This window comes from Sylvia atricapilla, chromosome 5 (genome assembly GCF_009819655.1).
Source record: "Sylvia atricapilla isolate bSylAtr1 chromosome 5, bSylAtr1.pri, whole genome shotgun sequence".
In the NCBI taxonomy this organism is placed as follows: domain Eukaryota; kingdom Metazoa; phylum Chordata; class Aves; order Passeriformes; family Sylviidae; genus Sylvia; species Sylvia atricapilla.
This window is the reverse complement of record NC_089144.1, coordinates 38,597,274-38,610,691: the sequence shown is the minus strand read 5'-3', so window position 1 is coordinate 38,610,691 and position 13,418 is coordinate 38,597,274. Positions and strand designations below refer to the sequence as shown.

Genomic DNA, 13,418 nt, shown 5'->3' with positions numbered 1-13,418 from the left:
TTTTGTTTTCTCCAGGCTGCATTTCAGTGGAAGTCTGCTAAGAAACATGCACACACAGCTACTAGGCTGTTTCCTGTGAAACAATAATAGGGATCTTTCTCATCACTTTTTGTCACAAAAGCAAAATGTATTAAAAACCCACAAAGTACAAAATATTCAGTATAAAAAAAAAGACTTGTCTCTTATCTGTCAGAAGAGGGAAAAAAAAAAAAAAAAAGATATAGAGACCATGAAAGCACACAGTACATCCCTCCTCACATAAGGAATAGCTGCCAAATGCAGCCTTTTGCTATTCATTGCTTAATATTTTCCTAACAGTCCTGGCAAAGAGGGAAAAGCTGAATGATGTTCAGAATTATAGGAACTTTGTTTTAAAAGGATGAATAAGAGACAGGAACTTGCAGATGGGAGGGGGAGGATATTGCTTAGAAATGATGAGCTGGATGATCCAAGCTGCTTTCCTCCTTTCCTTCAAGGCCTATGGTATTTCTAGGGGGGTAACAAAGATGTTTTTGAGACGAGAAGGATGAGCTTACACCAAGCAGAACAATAAAAAAATTTCAGACAGCCATGCTTCTCTTTCAAAGGCATTAGTTCTTACGGCATATGTATACTTCCAAAATTTATTCTGACAGTAGAGTATAAAGTACATTTCTATGATCATATCTCTTTGTTTGCAGTGTTTTCTTACAACTGAGAGCAACTCCCTCACATGCTCATGGATGTAGTGGGTATTTCCTACAGAACAGACAGTCCATGGGTAAAGGACTTTATCTATAAAGTGACAGATTCTAAACTGATTATTTCAAGTTGGGACTGAAATCCAGGGATAGTAATAGATAGTTCCCTGCCAGACATCATCTCAGCAATCACCAGTGGTCAGGAAACATACAGAACAAGCATAGTTACATGCAGTTAAGATATGCTCAGACAGAACGAACAAAATAGCTTGTGATGTTAAACGTGTCTATGGTATAAAAATGCTGTCAGAATGCACTTGTGCCAGTATCTTGAAAACTTATGGTGTCCTCCTCACCTCAAAAGGATATGGTAGAATTGGGACAGATTCCAAGAAAATTAGCAGGAACAAGCAAGGATATGACACAATTTCTGCTGAAGGAACATGTAAGCAGATTAGGATTCTTCGGGTTGCAAAGTGAATAGCTGGGGAGGAGACTTCTGTCTGACCCAGAAGGGATAGAATGACGTTGTTACCTTGTTCAAAAGGACTAACACAAATATATAAAAAAATTACTTCTAGAACAACCCTAGATGTCTTTCAGAACACGGACTACACTACCTTGAAAGAATTTACTATTCTACCCTGACTGCATATACTGTCCTAAATCCCAGCATAGATTCAGATCATGCAAATATGGACTTAAGCCATGAAATCTACATAGCTCATGCCTGGCTTTACCTGAGCTTCAAACAGCACAGTGATGACAAAACATGCTCCTGTTCACCTGACATTTGGTTTTGCAAGTCCGTATTGGATAGGGCAACAGTGAAGTTGATCTATCACTTGCAGGTTGTTCAGAATGAAAGAAATCAATTGTTTATTGATTTGTGTTATCATGATCACAGGTCGCCCAGCCACCTGGTGTTCTCCACAGTCACTGCTCTAATACATTTTAGAGTTGGCTTAAATTTGCCTGTGGATTCATGGGGCTCTGAGAAGACTGAAACAAGGTATATATGAAAGCTTATTTTAGTCCCTCCATCTTAGAGATGTTTGTACCTACCCAACAGAACTTCAGTTGAAGCAGCATAGGAACTTTTGTCCTCTTTTAAATCAATACCATACTTCTAATTGTTCCTTTCAGTGGATATATTTGTAAGGGTTTTTTTTAGCTTTTCTTTGTTTGGATTTTTGATTTTTTACAAAAAAAATTTTTGGTGGCTTTTTTTTTGTTTTTTTTTTTGTAATCTTTTGTTAAGACAAGAGTGTGTTCACTTGTTCTTGTCTCACTAAAGCATAAAATAGCTTTAGGATTGTTGGTTCTGATCTGAGTGCTTCAGCAGTAGCTGAAAGAAGTACTTTACACTCAACAGCTATTGCCACGGAGACCATCACCTCTCACCAGCATTTCTCCATTTGTAATTATGTTATGTTACTGTGCAAATACTGCAATTGTCTAGACAGAAGAGTAATTTTGAGAGGGTGTTTAATGCTTTTTTAGCCTCTTTTAATGTAATTTTAGCCACAGGAAACACAAAGAAGGCAGCATCATGCAAACAGCCACTTTTCCATAGATCACCAGGAAGCCATAGGAAATGGCAGCAGATAATAGGCTAATTCCAGTGAATAACCTCAAGAAAAAACATAGGCACCTCATTAAATGCCTCCAGAATCAAGTTTAGTACTTTTTTTGTTGGTATGAAAATCTATATCAACTGCATTTCTACAATGCTTATTTTAATTGTAACCTTTTTTCTTTGCATGACTGCCACACTTTTTTTTTTAGTTCAAAAAGAATTTGTCAGGTAAAGCACTGGAAGTGGCAGCACTGCAATGAAGCAAAAAACTCCAATCACTAGAGGTGTGGTTTGCAGGAGATAATTACAAACCCCTGCAGGGCTACACAGTACAGATGAGTGCTGTTGGTATGGTGATTATCCCATGGAGATGCCTTATTGTTATTATTAATTTCTTTCAGCCCTGTGTATAAATAATTTATGTTAGTAAATTACTTTGATAGAGACTGTAAGTTAGTGTTAGAAACTTCCAGCTGGGAGGTTCACAGTCATTAACCTATTCATGTATAATGCTTATACACCAATCAAAAGATTCTCTCCATCTAAGCAACTTCATAACTTCATTGCTTTTAAAGAGGATGCAATAGAGCAGAACATAAATGACAGAGACAGTGTTGCTAACACTTTTTCAACTTAAGAAAGGCTATTTGAAGTTCTGTTGAGAACCTGGACTTTCTAGAGATGACTCTTAAGTAGCTCCTGCCTGTTCTGCGCTTCTCCTATTTGTCAGTAATCATGTTTGTCTTGACAGTTTACTCTCCTAATGAGTTACAGAAAAAAATGCTTTTTATGCAGATTACTCTCATTTGTACTGCCGAATCTCTAACAGACATATCTATCTCATTAATATAAACATTCTCTACATTTTTTGTGGAAGATACTACGAGAAAGTTGATGCTTGCAGTTCTCTTAGTAAAACAGTACCAAAACAACAAACCACAGCACCATATGCTTTTCCCTAATTGGATATAAGACTCAAAAACAATCAGTATAGGAAGAATATAAACACAGTGAGTTGGGTTTCCAACTTCGGTACCTAGTTTTGATTGTGAATATTTGCATAAGCCTGAAAAAAACAGAATATGATGCAATTTATGGGCAAACCCCCAAAACAATACCATCTTACTTTAATCAATATTTACAATGAAAGCTCATAATGTTCACTGTATAGTTTTCACAGCAAGCAAAATGTTTTAAAACTCTGTGGAGAAAATAGGGGCAGCATAAACATGGGTTATGACACTAAATTAGTGTCTTTCAAATACAGGAAGCCCAGGTAAACTGTAGTGACAGAATCTCTAATCCCAATTCCCACACTGATGGACTTCAAAGGCCATCACATGCTGTCTGCACATGGAGATCTCAAATCCAACAAATCCCTTTTCTTGCCATGTAAGGCATGAATACACTAAGTCTCAAAAAGTGCCACAATAATACTAGTGACAGTACATGGATGTAGAAATTATGACATATATTGGTCCCAACTTCAATTAAGCCACAGTAGTAAGTGGGTAGAATTAGCAACCTATATACATAGCTGGGATCTAGAATTATGAAAGCATTGCTCCTCCACACCCACCTAGCAAACAGGGATCACACTGGGGAAGTGCAATACTGGTTTGTCGAGCACCCATTTTTTCTATAGACATAGAATTTTATTGCTACCACAGCTGTCTGACATTACTAGCTCCAAAGGCACTGCATTTTTGATAAATATATGGTTAAAGAACAAAGCAGAAAATTTCGCACCTGCAATAGGTATTATCAGGAAAGAAAGAATCTTTTTCTCTTATATTTGCAAATTAGGGCCCAGGCGACCCCACAATATGAAGATGATTCTGCCACAGTTAGGCAAAGCAGTGGGAAGTAAGCAAGAAGCTCCTAGAACTCAGTTTGTAGAAGCAGGCTAGAAAGAGATGGTGCAGCAGGGAGAGATAAGGAAAGGGAATAAAAACTGGAACTAACATCAGCCCTTATGGCACTTAGGAGACGATCACATGTATGCACACCAAGTACCACTGTACCCCAAAGTTTGTGCACTACTTTTGGGATAAAATACCAAAAGCAGATAGGAGAGGCAGAGCTCTTCCAACCCTTTCAGGCAAAAGGCTTTTTGCAGACATGCAAAATGTTATCTATATATTCAGGTAATGTAAACCTAAAGGCTTTAACAACTATACTATTAATCTGACAAGCAGAGTAATTCCTTTGTTGTCCAAAAGAATTTCATGCCCATGAACACAGCAGCCAAGCTGGAAGTAAATAGGTGCTAAAAGCCTCTGGAGGGAAAGCAGAACCATCTTCATGATTATACCTACTGCAACTTTAAAGAAAATATTTTAAAACAATAAAATACGAGCAGACAAGGGCCCTATTGCATGATTCTTTACTCTGTGATAAGTCTGTGTTTTCTCTTATAAAATGGAAGTACAGAATGTCTGATCAAAAGTCTCTTCTGTTTGCTGCTACTAACTTTTTCTTTTAGAAGATTCTTCACAGATTACACCGTCTTCAAACGTGCACATTTGGCCACAAAAGAAAGTCCCTGATAATGTGCGTGCAGTTAGTTACAAGATATCTAACAAGTAAATAAGCAGCAAAGTGAAATAGGTTATAGCATGAGACATTGGAAGAAACAGAATTCTCAAGGCAGAGAGTAATAATGTAACAAGCAGAGGGTTCACTTTGGACCTTGTAGAAAAGGGACTTGCAGTGGCAACAGGCTAAAGAAGAGATGGAAAAGAGAATGATATTAGGCAAAGAGAAAACAGAAATAGAAATAAAGGTCCATGAGGCAAGTTTTAAAAGGGAGAAGTTCTAGGGCAGAAAGGGAATAATCTTTCAAACGAAGTGAATTCATTAAAGGTGTTGGGAGGTAGTATCTGTAGGCACACAGTCATGCTATAAAGTGTAAGTTAGAAAGAGCGAAAAAAGAGAGTTTAATTGCATATTCCTTTCGACTGACTTCCCTACCACAGTCCTACTCTGACTCTTTGTGATACAACTTTTTTAGGCCAGTACTACTTTCTACCTTGGCTTCAAGGGAACAGCCCTATCAGGGTCTCTCTCTGGAAAGAAAAATATCTACTTCTTTTTCCTTCTTTCCCCCCAGCTCCCTCTGAACAGCACTACTTGAAACAGAAATTCATGGCACATCTCTGTCCTCTTGGTGCAATATATATAAAAAACTCAGTGGATTGCATTTCTTTTAACTGCCATAACTATGTAATATTCCCCAACACAATAGTAAATTGGACTTGAAAGCAATTTAGGCAATAGATTTAAACTGGCCAATGTTATTAAAAAATTAACAAACTAGGTTTTGTCAGCTTCCTCCTTTTAGTCTGCTTATTACATTTTTAACTATTTAGAGAGAGTACTGCAATTACTGCTTTCTAAAAAGCAGAGCAAATGGAAAGAGAAAACACTGTTATTATTAGTAGAAAATGACACTTTACAGTCATCAGTTTAAAAGCACCACAATCAGATGCCTCTTGCAAAATGAGAAATGCTTTAGTCGAAGGCAGCTGAAATCAAAGATTAGCCAAACTGCACTGTTTGATTTCCAGACAAGAGACTATGCTATCAAACATACCAAGTTCTTAATTAAAGAAGAAGAAAATTAATTTCTTAAATAAATGAGAAAGAGAGGAATGAATGAAAAGAATCATATATGGCTGAAGGTCATTGGCCTGTTTTTCTGTAACTATTTGCATACCCACAAATGCTCGAAGTTGGCTGCTCTGCTTTAATGATTGCATGTCCCTCTGTTTTCCCACTTGGCTTCTCCTTAACTCCTGCCTGATCATATTTCTAAATGTCACTCACGTCTGTGCAGGCCAGTGCACAAAACAAAATTAATTTAACTGAATGGCACACTAATATTATTACTTTTGACAGCATGGAAAACTTATTAACTACAGTCTGTCACAAGGCTAGTCTTCTAGTGAGTAGTTTAAGTACAACATTAAAAGGAAATGTAATACATTTGAAAGATTTTTTTTCCTTGCCTTATCAGACACTGTGAGAAGTCAAATCACAAAGCTTTTCTCTAATGATTAGAATATTATATATGCACTGCAGTCACTCTACAGAAAGTCATTGTCCTCCTGTGATAGGGTAATAGGAAGCCACACTACAGTTCCCTTGCTTGATTTGAAATTTCTTGTAGTAAGTATGAGCATCTTAATGCTCAGGTAATGTAATGTCTACTCACAAGCGTGTCTTTAGTTTCCAAGTTTGATTGAATTAAAAGCTTTAGACTATGAACAATTACATGCATGCATCCAAAAATATATAGGATCAGTAGTCAGTAAACAACTGCAATTAAGAATAAAAATAATTAGCAATTTCTTACTTGTAAGATGTATGACTGCATGTGGTAGTGTACAATAAACCTGGCATGAACAGTCCTTGCTACAACAACCATACATTATTGATTACCCCAAGCCAGAACAAGCTGATTTGAACAAACCAGTAAAAGTGGGAATGATTGGTATGAGGGAATGACTAATCATTTACAGCTGCTGGTAACTCCTGCAGAAATTCATCAGCACCAGGGAAAGATTATCAGGCAAAATCAGTGCCTCTATTACTGAAGCCATATAGTACTATGTTTCTATTTGTTCTGCAAAATCCATAAAGAGAAATTCTGTGGAATTCATGGATTACCTTCACAGGCAGCCATCTTCTTCCCTTTCCTGAAACTTCAACAAACTACTAAGACAATAAGACCTGCTACTAAGACATTGAATAAATGTTGACTTGTGGGAGTGGGCGGAGCCCCGGCTGCTTTGCCCTGGAGGGGGCCAAGCTGAGGAGTTAAGAAAGAATTTCACAACTTCACCCAGAGCCCTTAAGACAAAAGACCTTCTAGTCACAATGACTTGTCCGGAGACCCACAAGCCCCCTCGGGATTTTATGTAGATCTGTTACAATTGATTGGTTCTGTACCCTTTTCCTCCCACCCTGGTGTCCCATAAAAACCCCTGAGTTTCCTCTGGTTGGCAGAGGTTCCTTGTCCCTGGATCCCTTTCGCTGGTACCTTTGCAATAAAGTACCACCTGCGGAAATTCCATACGAGACCTCTCTCTCTCTCACCACGGCCGGCTAAAAGAGGGGCTAACTCACAAGGGCACGAGCTGAAATCACTGAGAGCTGAAATCACTGAGCTGAAATCATTGAGCTGAAAAATCACTGCTCTGCCCAATGCTGAGAAGCCCCTCTGCCAGCTGAGGAGCACCCTGACCCCCCAAGGAGCTGCTTCTAGCGAGACATCCTTTGGGGTGGCTGTGGCTCTCTGGGTCCCAAGCGGCGGACCCCATCCACCAGCTGGAATATTGACTGATGTCCTTTCTCTCTTCTCTTGCTTGCTGCAGTGCCAGCATCCATACTCCATCCATAATATTCCCTAGCACTACCTCCAGCTCCCTTTCCTGGTCCCCATTACAAACCCCAGACAACAGAGCAGCCTCCTCCAACATCTTCTGAAGTAGCAAAGAGGAAAGAGGCAATACATACCGGCATTGTTTTAAAACTAGAAGCTTGCTGGCTAGCTACAGGCAGGCCAAACAAAATAGAACACCTGCCACATGCTCAAGGCTTTCCCTGAACAGGGCAAGAATCTGAGGATCCATCTTTCTTAGACACTGCACTCCTTTACACTTACAGAAATTTTCTTACCTTGCTCTCCAACTTCCAGAGCAGCATGCAGCACAATTTTGTACCAAAACCAGCTCATTTATTTTCCCACAAAGACAACTTAGTCACACAGGAAAGCAAGGTCTCCCTCTGCACTGCAGCAGTGACCTGAAAAGGGCTATACCAAGCACCAGCATAGGAAAATGAAAAGGAACAGGATTTCCTAATGGAAAAAACCACAGACAGCTGATCTAAGTTGACAGCTGATAGGTGAAGACTTATAACAAGACAGTTCTCCACCTGTAATTTATCAAGTTGAAGATTTTCATTCATGTAACATTTCACCCATGCCAATGCCGTCAGGTTTTTTCATTCATTGCTTTTGTGCTACAAACACATGAAGTTTTCTCACATTGTCCTCTTTTACTGACTTTTGTACTGAAGATTTTTCTAGGGCATCAGAACTGCCTAAACATGAGGTGGGGTAGAGGATATGCAGTTGGAAAAGAGGCAAGCTGAAAAGCTCAGAAAAGGTCTTGTTCTAGTGCTTCCTAGTTTAAGAGAAGTCAGAAATATGTAAAATACTGTCTCAGATAATTTCAGTATTTTTTTCTTTGGTTACACTTGAAATGAAGGAACCAATACATGTCTCCTACTGCAATGTCTTACACTGTATGTCTTAAGTTCAGCACGTTAAATATTTGTGTTCAGTTCAAGAATGAGGTCCTTCAAACTAGTGCTACATATTTGAATCCATTGACTCATCCTTACCAGGCTTACATCCACCTCTTAAACTAAGCATTCAAACGTTTATTTTTATGAAACTACTGAAAGATATTCAAGTGTTGGATAAATACAAATTGGCAAATTCCTCTTTTGTTACTCTACTTCTCCTGACTATTTCACTCTGAAAAAGTCTCTTAACACATTCTTTAGGAAGACAAGGCAGCTCATCAAAGGTCATTGTAGCAATCAGAACCACACACTCAATTGTATTAATCTCTTCAGTAAAAAGAAGTAGTTCATTGCAGTTATTTGAAAATCTAGGAAAGAGGACCACACTTATCATAAGATCTCTGACTCGATGATGTTCCTTTTTAAATAAATCTTGGACCACAAGGGAAATAAGGCTGAAACAGTGCTAATGTTATACTTGTCTTACCCAAAAAAGGACAAATAGGATCAAGGTGGTATCTATCAGTCATTTGTCTTTTATCAAACCCAGATGAAACAAAAGAAAAATTCACAAAGGTTGTAATCATGCTGATTTAAAGGATATAAAATATTATTAATGTGTAGTCACATTGTTTCATGGGAAAAAAAAAAAAAAGGGTTTTTTCAACTAAAACTAGACTCACTCTTTGGTAAGCCTGGAAATTTGCTTGATGAAGGAAACATACGCATTTTTTTTCTTTCTTGTATTCAAGATCTACTGCTGTTTTTATAGGTAGGGAAGACATTGTGCTGACAAAGGAGCCAGGTGATATAAAAAACAATCATAACAGTAAATATGCAACAGGTTGGTTAGAAAGAAAGTGCTTAATCAATTACCTGTAACCAGTCACAAAGAGTACATTTTTGTAAAGCCAAAAGCAAATTTTCTACATTCTAAGACAAAGAACTCAGGACTTTTCTTAAGTATCTTCTGAATTAGGAAAGGTATCTTACAAGGCAATACCTCCTGCTGAGGATTCAGGGTCATAAGCTACAGACCATGAATTGCTAGTGTAATGCTGTGCTAAGCAATCAACAGTAGACATCGTCAGGAGAGGCTGCTGACTTTGCCTGGCAAAGAAATAAAGTTTGCTGTACACAGTTCTTGTGTACATAATTTTTTTTTTTAGATGCTGAAAACTACAAAGATGGTAAAAAGTCATAACTCTTACTGTAAAAATGAAAACCTGATTTTGAAAACCACAAAAGATTATTTTCTACAGCTGTCTGAAAAGAGGATTGGACATGACTTGATTATAGTGAATAAGTACTGTAGAGAAGAGTATCATGTATTAAATTGCTTGAATCTACTGAAGAAGGGCATAAGAAGAATCACCAACAGAGCAGAATCCAGTAACATCCAAGTAACAAGTGAAGTACACATTTTTAAGAGAGATAGAATATTGCTGAAGCTATAAAATGATGTGTTATTTTCTTCATCTACTTATGTCTTAAAATCAGAAACTTTCAAACTCTTTGGGCTTAAAGACTCTCTAAGAGTTTTCCAGTGGCAGTGCAAAGCTGCCTGTAACAAACACTGCCGAGGGCTGAGAATCAGACACTTTCTAGCTCCTTGCTCCAAAACCAAACAAGCTCTAACTTTCAGGCTTGTAAGGGGGTTTCCTTGTGCCACCTTCCTCCCAAACTGGCACCAGAACACTTTTAGCTCCAGGATGCTGCCTGTTTCCTAGACTGAGTTAGATTACAGGAGATACTTTGAAATGTTCCTTGAAAACCTAGGAGTCCTCCAGATTTAGGGCAAATAGTAGCACCTAATTTAGAGAAATGTCTAAATAAATTTAAAGGAAATAGCACTATTTCTAAACAAAATATTTTTTTTAAAATGGGAGACTTTTCTAGGACAGAAAATTTTCATGTTAGTTAATCTAAATGACCCACATGTCATAGAAAACTTGTATGCTCTAAAACATCACAGAAAATGAATATCTGTCCTGATAATTAATGTGAAAATCTGAGTGAGTAAAACCACTTTCATCATAATTCACTTCTAAGTCTGGGCTGGGCATTAACAGACAGGGGATGTCAGCTGCAGACCACAGGGCACTCCCACAAAAATGAGCTGCTGCCAGCTTTGAAGCCTAGGCTCCACTCATCAACAAGTGATCCTCCTGTTAATTTTCACAGTTACTAAAGAAGATATGGAAAAGCAGAGGTACAATAACTGGATTCCAGATAACCAGAAATAATTTAAGCAGCACCTAATATTAAGCATCTGATGGGAATGGGAAGCTCAGGTGCTGTCTGCCCCTTGTCAGCCATAGCACTGAGAAGCTGCAGTGCCATGTTCTATACCAGTGGCATCAAAATCAAGTTGCAAACCCCACATAATGGTAACCATACATTACTTGAAATTACTTGAGTCAGAATTTTATGGCAAGGTCTTTGGATAAGAAGATATTTGAACTCGAGGTCAGCCACAAGTGGAGAAAGGCACAGAGAAGGGTTCCCAAATCCAGTTGCCTTTTATCAGTGTAAGTGGACACTGCAGTACCTCCTAATTCCATTCTGTTGTAGGCAAATGCATGTGGCCGACCAACTTGCAATAACATCACTTTCAACTCTCTCATTGCTAGTTAAGAAACTTCTATCTCTGACAAAAAAATCTTCTATTCAATTGTGATTGCAGACATAATTGTCAAGGAAAACATTCTGACCATACATGTTTTACTCTAGCTTTAGGCCAGCAAGAAGCACATACAGAACTTATCTGGATCCAAAATGAGAATGGAGATGGATTTCATCTGGGCACTGATGATAGTAGCTCAAAGTGACTTGTGTTCTGCTCTAATGAGACTGTTGCAGTGATCATACACCAGACCTCTACAGAAAAAAAAATCATATCTGAAAAGTCTGCAAATGGAAGGGACAGTACCCCTTCATCCCCCTACGTGAGTGAGCCAGCCAGGCAGCCCCTGAATGCTTCTCTAGTTATGACAGTAACAATCACAAAGTAAGCTGCAGAAGGCCAGAGGAAAGGAACGGGAGAGCAGTAAAGCTGCATGAAACTCACCCTGCTGCATTAGCTGTAACACAGTAGCAACACATCAACCACTGCAAGGGATTTCTTTGGCCTTTGGTAGAAGGCTGACTTAAATGATACAACTGAACATGAAACTGTAGGACTGAGTTATCTCTGTCTGTTAGCCATTTAGACTAGAAACCAGACCTGGTATACTTCCCAAATTCATGTACTCCACCTCTTGAAATATTAGCATAAACTAAATAAAAGTCTAATACCTCTGAACTGAAAAAACAGTCTCCTATCTTCCGGATTCTAACTGCGATTAGGGCATTTTGTGCTAATTCCTGTCACAGGTACAATGCAAAGTGCTTCAGATACCAGTTTAAGCTCATTGTTGAACTGAAAGGAAATACAACAGGCTCTGAAAAGAGGTTAAATGGTTACTATGGTAATCTCTGACATGGTTTAAATGAGTGTTTAAAAGGTGATAGAGGAGAAAAAATAAAGAAAATTGCTTACCCCTTCCTTTCTTGGATCACTATTCCTAAACCTTTGTCTCCCCTTTTCAAAAATACATTTTACTCTGATGTTTCTGGAACACAAAATTTTTCTAGTTCTACATGGAGTGGGCACAACAAATCAAAGAGATTGGAGTAGCACGCAACTCCTCAGCCTTCTAGTGAAAACGCTGTTGTCATCTTTGTGAGACCCGTTCTTCTCTCATGACTGTAAAAATGCTGCTCTCTGTTCTGAAGGTCCTTCTAATGACACTGTATTTTCATACAGCTGTTTTACAGCTTCTCTTAGTTCCTAATCCTGGTTGATAATACCAATCAGATAGCAATTTTTGTCACTGTTGGTTTGGAAATGTAGGGGAGGAAGGGAAATAAGGTATTAGCCTGGATTACTGTAAAGCTTCTGCCTAGAATCCCAGTGAGGCCATTTCTGCCTCTGGATTATGCATTCACTGATGCTGGTGGTCAGCAAAATACATAAAAGTCATAAAAGTCTAGTAGGAGAACAATGCTCAACAATTCCAGATTTAGCACATTCTGTGGCCCTTTCACATTCATCAGCTAAAGATGGTCCTAAAGATCTATTTGCAATCTCTCCCAGAACACAGAGCTTTGACTTCGGAGTACTCCACAATTAAATCTGTATCTCCTGGAATTCCTTCTGCAGTTTCCTTCCAAAATATCTCTTCATACTCTAGCTTCAGATGAGTTTGATCCCTCTCAGTAGCTTCCTCAAAACTCTATAAAAGCACTATTCAGAACACTTCTTTCCAATTGCCATTATATGTGGCTGTGTCTTTGTATTTTAAAATACCTTATGCTTTGAGCAATAAAACCCCACACAGAAATATTAGTATGTCAAGGCTGGGAATTGCCCACTATTCCTTCCTTTGGCCTTGTAATTTTCTACAAGGTTCCTAGCAATATACTTTGTCTGGAACAAATATTATTATTATTTTGTGTACTAAGGGTCATTAGATGCTTAGCACCAAGTGTAGGATCGACTATTTCAGCCTCAAGATGCCCTTTAGCACATGGAAGGGAAATGGTAATAAGAACGTTTTTGGCCAATAAGCAATACATGTTTTTCTGATCTCAGAATGAATACTGTCCAGGAACAAAAAAGCCCCAGAAGAGCCTGAATTTAACACTATCGCTGAGCTTCTCCTTCTTTTATACTGTCCTCTGTATTTGAATTTAATATCTGTAAAGCCAGACAATTTGAGATGAATCAAGACAAGTCCCCTTTTGATTTCAAGAAGCCAATTACATTCTTTTTATTATAACACAAGAATGTCTCTGACCTG

At 38.3% G+C, this 13,418-nt stretch overlaps 1 protein-coding gene across 3 annotated transcripts in view; it reads right to left on the bottom strand.

Annotated features, from left to right (window-relative positions):
• Window positions 1–13,418, bottom strand: part of SYT1 (synaptotagmin 1) — a 339,396-nt gene that overhangs the window by 50,537 nt on the left and 275,441 nt on the right. The gene's annotated exons all lie outside the window — the stretch shown is intronic.